The 9,224-nt window shown below is 41.7% G+C and overlaps 1 pseudogene; it reads right to left on the bottom strand.

Annotated features, from left to right (window-relative positions):
- Positions 1–205: 205 nt before the first annotated feature.
- Positions 206–1,270, bottom strand: LOC101137698 (heterogeneous nuclear ribonucleoprotein A1-like; annotated as a pseudogene).
- Positions 1,271–9,224: the final 7,954 nt, after the last annotated feature.

A 9,224-nucleotide genomic window follows, 5' to 3' on the forward strand; every position in this document is an offset into this window, starting at 1 on the left:
CATGATCAGACTATTACATTTAGCAATCAACAACATGGGTGCAAAAAAAAATCTACATTAAAACCCTTTGTTGGAATGCTTTACACTTTGCACAGAACAGAAACTAAAATAACCTGTTATACAGTTAGTCACAAATACAGTCCTATTTTTGCCCATACACATGAGTATTTGTCTAAAACATGTCTTCTTTGTAGCAGCTAGACCTTTCCAGCACTGTGCTTGACTGAGTTCACAAATCTGTTATAACCTGAAGCTTCCCTGTCACTTCTCTGGCTCTCCTCTCCAGCTAAGCTTTGTTCCCTAATTAAAATCTTCTGCCACTGCCATAGCTACTGCTGCTACTGGAACCGCCATAGCCACCTTGGTTTTGTGGTTTGGCCAAGTATTGTCCTCCACCCCCACAGGGGCCAGAGCTTCCGCCTCCAAAGTTTCCTCCCTTCATGGGTCCAAAATTTGAAGACTGATTGCTGTAATTGCCAAAATCATTGTAGCTTCCACCACCTCCAAAATTGCTTCCATCATTACCAAATCCACTATAGCCATCCCCACTGCCACCATATCCACTACCACCATGGCTGCCACCAAAGCTACTATGACCACTGAAGTTTCCTCCATGACCAAAGTTGTCATTCCCACCAAAACCACCTCCATGACCACCACCAAAGTTTCCAGATCCACTTCAACCTCTTTGGCTGGATGAAGCACTAGCCATCTCTTGCTTTGACAGGGCTTTCCTAACTTCACAGCTGTGGCCATTCACAGGGTGGTATTTCTGAATGACAGTCTTGTCCACGGGGTCATGGTCGTCAAAGGTTACAAAGGCAAAGCCCCTTTTCTTGCCACTGCCTCAGTCAGTCATGATTTCAATCACTTCAATTTTCTCATACTGTTCAAAATAATCTCTTAGGTGATGTTCTTCAGTGTCTTCTTTAATGCCACCAACAAATATCTTTTTCACAGATAAGTGGGCACCTGGTCTTTGAGAATCTTCCCTTAGACAGCTCTCTTTGGTTTTATAACTCTTCCATCCTCCTTGCATGGCCTTGCATGGCCTTGCACTATGGAGGCTGCATCCACCTCCTCCATAGTGGCATATGTGACGAACCCAAAGCCCTTGGAGCACTTTGTGTTTGGATCTCTCATTACCGCACAGTCTGTGAGCGTTCTCCTTTGCTCAAAATGGCTCCTTAGGCTCTCATCAGTTGTTTCAAAGCTCAACCCTCCAATGAAGAGCTTCCTCAGCTGTTCGGGTTCTTTAGGAGACTCTGACTTAGACGTAACAGCAGGGAGAAGAGAGACTTTAATGATGCTTCTTTGGCGGCATCCACAGGCTGATTTAGGAGTTAATGGCAGTTATTGTTGAATTTGTCAAAAAGATTGTGATTAGGTTTTCAAATACAGGTATCTATTTTGAGAATGTTGACCCAATACCAGATTGATAATAGATTTAATAGATTTAATTTGTAATGAATTCTAGACTCTTTAAATTCCAAGGTTATCAGATTCTCAGGTTTGTTTCAAATAACTTACTGCATAACCATAATCTTCCAGCTGCTCTAAGGACAATACAAATTTTTAAATCACATTAAATACTCCATTAGAACTACCTTGTATCTCCCTTCTCAAAAATAATTACTTATTCTGACAGGTACTGATAACCAAAATGAGTGACTGAGGCAAATATCTCAATTAATCAAGATTTATGAAGCCAGCTTTAGGACACTGATATGTTAATAGTTTGGATACTTGTCCCCCCCAGATCTCATGTTGAAATGCAATCCCCAGTGTTGGAGGTGGGGCCTGGTGGGAGTAGTAGTTTGGGTCATTGGGGTAGATTCTTCATGGCTTGGTGCTTTTCTCACAAAAGTGAGTGAGTTGTCCTGAGATTTTGCTGTTTAAAAGTGTGTGGTATCTTCTCACTTGCTCTCTTTCTTGCTCCCACTCTCACCATGAGGTATGTTGGGTCCCCCTTTGCCTTCTACCATGATTGTAAGCTTCCTGAGGCTCATGATTGTAAGCTTCCTGAGGCTTCCTCACCAAAAGTAGATGACAGCATCACACTTCTTGTGTAATCATCATCGTGAGCTAATTTAATGTCTTTTCTTTATAAATTACCCAGTCTCTGATATTTCTTTATAACAATGCAAGAATGGTGCACAAGGTGTGGTCAGGAAAAACACACATGACAAACATCTGAAGATGTTTTTAGGAGGTTTAGTATTTATATATTTCCTTAAATGGGGGAAGGCATGTAGGAAGAAGGGCAGGTAGGCAGTATGGCAAATTGTTACATTATTGTGAGACTTTAGTTAGTGCCCAGTAAATCTACATTTTACTTAAGATAAGGGGAATGTTTGAAGAAAAAAAATAGAGTAAAGGAAGAATCAATTATGCAAACGTCTCTGGGGAGGTGGGGGAAAGATCAATCTCCTCTTGTCTTTGTTCTTCATCTGGGAACATAATCTTGTAATCTACATTATCAGTGTGGAATCTGTGGACTTGAAACAGACTTTAGTTTTAGACCTGAGACCTTTTACCTTTCTGTGGAGATCTGGCTAATGCATTATGTTAGCAACAGTTATTCACTTGGAAGAAGGTGTTGCATGACTCAGCTTCCAGGCTTAACTTTCGTTTTTGCATAAGGAGTTTGGGGGTCTTGAGATTTTTAAAAAATTTTCCTTCATGACACTATAAACTGTGCTAATAATAACCATTTGCAGAGTATTGCTTTGTACCAATACTATTCTATATACTTTTTGTGAATTAACTTGAAACCTTACAACAACCCAACAGGGTTATTTTTATTTTACAGATGAGGAAATTCAAACTCAGAGGAGATAAGTCATTTGGCAAGGTCACAAGATGTGGTAGAGATTTTTATTCCACACTTATTCCATGCTTATTCTGAGCATGTTTGGCTATGATGTCCATAACTTTCCTCTGGTCCACACGGCAGTGGTTATAGTGAAGGGTCAGAGAAGACTCCTGAGAAGCAGAAGGAAACTGTGGTTCTAGAATATGCACAAAGACTACTATGCCTGGTGGTTCATGTCATCATTTTTTGCAAAACTCCTGGACTAATGTTCGAAATCTTGATTCTCTTTCTCGTTTTGTATTTGAATAGTTCTGTCAGGGAGTAGATTAGGTGGACTTGTATTTGTTTCTTGCCCACAGAGCAGACTTCTGTGTGCTCTGACTTGCTGCTATGAGACCAGGTCCATTTGATCTGTTTATCACTCCCCAGATCATCATATGTTTCCCCATCAGACTATTGAAAGCAAAAGGCACAACCCAGTCACCTGTCACTATCAATCTTAAGGCAGAGGATAAAATATTTCCACAGGGATACCATACACTCAGCTAAAGATAAGGCCCCTGATGTGGGCTTACGGACTTAGAATTGGTATAGCCACATAAGCCTTTGTCTCGGTCTTCATGGGAAATCTAGTACAAATGAACTCCTGTCTTATAACTTTGATATTCCAGCAGAGGAAACATTGCCCAAACCTGCTATTGCAGAAGCTCCATCTCTGTATCTCTCACATCCCACCAGTTTCTGGAAATCTCTAACAGGAGATTTCAGGATAATTCTCAAATAAGGAATCATAATAACAGAGTGGGGTCATCCATCATTCCTCTTTTTCTCTTATAGTTTATTTGCCCCAAAAGTCTCAGGTACTGTTGACATTGTTGTCTGCCTCTCAAAGTCACATGTCATGCTGTGTCACACTGTTCTAAGACTGATCTTTGAATACAGAGAACATCTGTTTTCTGCCCTCATCATCTGGTGACCATTCCCTCAAATAACCCTATCTGCCACCCGCTACCTTGATGTCCCAAATGGAGGTCTGCTTGCACTCCAAATTTTCACAGAGAATTTAATGTGGTACTCACTTTTGCTATTACGACTTGCTCCAATAATACATTGATATAAATGACAGTGGGCTAGAGTACCAAAGAAAAACATTGATCCAGGGACCCTCTCAAAGTTTTCCAACCAGACCTTCCTCTTGTTCTTCTGGTCATTCATGCCTTCCCTCCAGTTATGTAATGAATCTTTTTTGGTTTGGTTTGAAGCTCTCCAGTGTGGAGAAAATACCTAAGTCTTCTTTTCTTTAATTCAGAAACATTAACAATAGTTGCATTTATTGAAAACTAGCCAGAGCTGGTACCATTTTGGTTCCTCCCACAATTTCAGACTTCTTTTCTATAATATGTACATGTCTTTTTAGCCTACAAAATGTGCCTCGAACACTGACTTTCAAAACCTTGTGGTAGGTTGAATAATGTCCCCCTAAAGATGTCATTGTCCTAATCCCTAGAACCAGTAAATTCATCGCCTTATATTGTAAAAAGGACTTTGCAGAAATGATGAAATTAAGAATCTTGAGATGAGAATTTTATCCCCAATTATCCTGAGTGGGCCAGGTATCATCACAATGTTGTTATAGAAAGGATGCAGGAGGAGTCAGAGTTAGACAGAAGGCAATGTGACAGAACAAAGGGACAGAAAGAAAGATGTGAAGAACCTAAGCATTGGAGATGTAGGGAGATGCAGAAAGGGAGCTATAAGGCAAGGAATGCAGATAGCCTTCGGAAGCTGGAAAGGTAAAAGAAACACATTCTCCCCTAGGGTCTCCAGAACAAACCAGCCTGTGGACACTGACTTTAGCTCAGTGAAACTGATTTTTGTCTCCTGGTCTCCCAAACAGTAAGATAATAAATTTATATTGTTTTTAGATACTAAATTTGTGGTAATTTGTTCCAGCAGCATTAGGAAACTAATACACTGTCCCCATCTTCAATCAAACTGCTCCCTCTTTGTTCCAGAAATTTCAAAGCCACTACCAACTCTCAGGCACTGCTTAGCTCTTTGCATAAATACTTATAATGCATAAGTTTAGTAACAACTACAAAAAGGTGTAGCATTTTTAATACAATGAGAAAATAAAGTTTAATCAAGAAACTTAACCTCAAGATCACACAAGAGGTGTTACAGCTGGACTCTATTCCCTGATCCATCTAATTATTCACAGCCTATGTTCTAAATCACCATATGAACTGAGTGCATCTTCTTTCTTCTTTCCATACATCATTAATGAAGTCCATGTTTGGTTTTTAACCACATTTTAAATTTTAAAATTTACACAGAGGGGATTCTGGATCCCAGGTAGATTTCCTACTAAATACCTCTCATTAAGTGTGTCCAGCTTCCTGCTTGCCTTGGGCCTCACCCCTGAGCTGATGCAGTGAAAGTCACATCTATTGTCTCATACACTGGGACACACACTCCATAGGGTAAGGACAGGAAAAGATGATTCCTTCTGCTTGTAAGGGAGAAGGAAGAAGTTGTCCCACTACCCTTCTGAAAGGGTCTTCATGGAAACACAATGAGCTAGAGCCCTAACTCCAACCCTTTGGGATGTAAATACCTTTCCCCTGGAACCTAAGAGCCCTCTGGTCTTCAATTTATGTGTCCTACTGATGTCTTTAGGTTCTGTGGGCTTCATCTCTTTTGATATGTAAATAGTTAGGAAGATAGCATTCCACTCTCCCCAGCACCTTAGGGCTTAACCTAGGGACCAAGTCCTGGATGTAACCTTTGGGCTTTCTTGGGCGAGATTAGAGATATTTTATTATTCTTTTGGATCCAGCCACTAATTAGAAAAATGACTACAGATTTAATTCTCATGGTCTGAGAAAAGAAAAAGTCCCGGGGAGGGACTTATATGACTTCGGTTTGGGTGCAGTGGGGTCCAGGGGACTTCACGTTCACACTTCGGATATTCTTGGGGTGAATTCCCTGCAGGGTCTGCAAGCACTGGCAAGGCAGTTCATGGGCCACCAATACTCCTAGGGAAGAAGAGACTCGCTGGGTGAGCGGGACTGTTGGCGCGGGGTGCCACCCCAGCCGTGTCCCGCTCCGGAGACCCCAGGGCGCCGGGACCCATCTGCCGCTCGCCGGCCGGAGATCACCAGGAGCAGGAGCAGCAGCGCCGCCCGCAGTAGCCGGGGAGCGCGGGGGACAGCGGGGGGGGGGGGGGGGGGGGGCGCAGGTCACCGGGCTCAGAAGGCAGGTCGGGCGGCGGTGCGAGGAGCGGGAGAGCTGGCAGGGAGGTGCCTGCAGCCCAGGCTCTGTGGCTCCCCAAGATCGGTGAACCCTTTTTATGCCTGACTGGGGCTGAAAAGTCTGGAACCCCCGGGCCAGGGAAATTCTCGGAGCTCCAGGTCTATCCCGAGTACTGAAGAAAAGGGCTGGCCCCGCCCCCGGGGTGGGTGGGTGGTGGGCGGTGGCTGGTTACCCACTGGTGCAGCCTCCCCGGCTCGCCTTCCAGAGTAACTCCCGTCGACTGTGGGATATTCGCTTTCTGCCCCAAATCCCTGGAAGGTCGTTGAGTCCACCTCGCTGGAAATACCGCCTGCGGGGAAGGACCTTAGGCATGGGGCGATCCCAGTGCGTGGGACGGGGAGGAGAGTTAAGAGCTGGGGCGGATCCCTGAGAACCACAACAAGGGAGGCGAGAACTCTTTAAAAGAGAGTGATAACTACTTAGTTAATAGAGTTGGGATGGGGGATTTAAGAAGAATTAAGGAGGGCTTAGAAGGCTAGATTTTGCTTAGCTGGCTATCTTCTAGGTATCATATTCTCTATCTAACCTCTCTCTGTCTCTTCAGTCTCTGCTTTTCGGTTTAGCATATTTCACATATATCTGAAATCAATGCTCCCTGTAAAAATACAGCAGCCATCATGTCAGATTCCAGAGAAGAATGTTCTGCTTGTTCCTTGTGTTGCGTATTCTCTAATCACACATAGAATATCTTGTTTACGTTTTCCATTTGGTGGCAGCAGATTATCAGTGTCAAAAGTTGAATCCAGTGTTAGTTTCAGTGGAAGCCCAGGCTGTAACATGACCTCTTTTTTTCCTATCCTGCATAACTTCCTTCTTCCCTCTGAAATACTGGGACTTCCGAAATTCCCTAGAGATCTCCTTCTCCCTGTACGACAGGTTCAGATTTGATATGACATAATGAGATTGGCTATCACTCTGAAGCTGGGCACTGGCTGTCACTCCCGTATGTCACAGATTTGATCTATGACATGAGGGACTTGCTGGGTCCAGCAGCCTTGGCCTATTTCTGGTTCTCTTTCGACGGCACAGCACATGACACTGGGGAGTGGGTACCTGGTGTGCAAGCACTCTTCCCACTGAAACAGCAGATATCATTCAGATGAAATAGGAACACCAGGTCCCACATAGAGTCACATTCCATTTACTATCAGACTTTCTGGTATTTGATGTTGGACCTGCTTTCTCTGGAAACATAGGCATTGTGGCTTTCTGATCGTGAATTTCAGCCTTTTAACCCGACGCCTCTATCACTTTTTCTACAGTTTTAGAGAATTTATTTTGATTCATCATTAGGTTTTAGAGGGTTTTAGTGTGAATCTCCAAGTCAGTTTCAGACCTCTCTGAGACATGGAGTAAAACAGAGAAGAGAGGAGAAAGGAATGGCCTCTGCCTAGAGTGCAGAGCTCTACACAGCCCAGTTCAAGGCATAAGAGCCCTTACCCCAAGCCAAACACAGGGCAATACAACTTGGCTGCCTGCATTTAGTTGCACAGCATCACCTGCAGATTGTTTAACATCTTTGTGCTAAGCCCAAGGTAGTTATGAGAAGTGAGTCAACATTTGCAAGAGCCATCATGGATTAAGTGCCTTATAAATGTTTTTTAAATAAATAAAATGGAAATAGCTTTTCCCATTGTTGCCTAAACAGAAAATCAACCTGCTATGAATTCTTCTATAAAGAAAAAAGAAGGATCTAATAAAAAGGTTCACTCCCTAATTTTTTTTTACATTTAAAATTTTCTGTATCCCTACTGCCACCCAACTGTACTTAACTATACACAACACCATATAGAGCAGTGTGAGCCCTTAAGAAATCAAAGCAGGTCCTAGAATGAAGACTGTTCATATAAACGCAATCTCAGTGTCCAAAATGTCCTCGTAGCTACTGGTGCTCACAGGTATCTGTGCTGTCATTACAGTAATCCTGGTCAAGGGGTGGAAAGGTGTGCTAGAATGTTGTGTTGCTTTAAAACAGATCCTATCGTTAGTATTTCTGCTCCAATCTTTTTCAATTATTTCCTTCCTCACATTTTCCTGATTACTTAAATTCCATGGCAGAAAGGATACAAGAAAAGCCTTGGCCCAATGGAGGACAAAATACAAAGTGCCCCAAATGTCTTCATCCATTTCAAGGTATAATAAATGCTGCAAACTTCTAAATTAAAAAAAAAGCAAAACACACACATACACACACACACACACAAACCTGAGGCTGCTCTGCCTATGGAACAGCCGTTCTTTCATTTCTTTATTTCTCTAATAAACTTGCTTTCACTTAAAAGATAAATTACAAAATAAACTCAGGAATTTACAAAAAATTAACATGAAATTAAATTTTCCATATCTGACTTTCAGAAAGGAAAATACATCTGTACTTTACTAGGGGATGCACTTAGATGGGAGGGGGGTCATTTCTTACTATTGAGACAGATCCTTAATTTATTTTTCAGCCCCAGTTTCAAACACTTTATCTGTAAAAAGAAGTTTAAATATAAAGTCTCCATCTTATTTATTGTGAAAGATGTACAAAATCCATGACTGTATTAAAAAATACTTGAGCATGAGCCCAAGAGAAAAACCAAGAGAATTAAAGGGAAATTCAAATTTGTATTGGGGATAGGAAATGACATATAACCTAAAGGTTATAAAGTATGTGACTAGCTCATGAATGATTGAAAGACTGTGTGATTACCCCTTTTATTGTTACTCTTTTTGGGGGATTTGATGATAAACTGGCCTAGAAATATGAAAGTGATTCTTTAAAATTTGAAAAATGTAAATGTATTGTTTTGTTTTCTAATGGTAGTTGTAATACATGTTCATTTTATAAAGTTTACCATAGTCAGCAAGGCATGAAGAGGTTTTTTTTTCTCTCTAATCTCTCTTCACGTTTCTCTATGAAACCTACTTTAATGGGTCGCTGAAAATTTGCTTGTTTTTCTTCAATAAACATAGGAGTTAATAGCACATCATAGGTTTACATACTCCCAGTCTGCATTATGTACTCTGCAGGAAAGCTGTAAAATCTCATCCCTGTTTGTCTCCAATGAGTCTGGTTCATACTAAGCACTCTACAAATATTTGTTGAAATAAT

This window comes from Gorilla gorilla, chromosome 3 (genome assembly GCF_029281585.2).
Source record: "Gorilla gorilla gorilla isolate KB3781 chromosome 3, NHGRI_mGorGor1-v2.1_pri, whole genome shotgun sequence".
Lineage (NCBI taxonomy): Eukaryota > Metazoa > Chordata > Mammalia > Primates > Hominidae > Gorilla > Gorilla gorilla.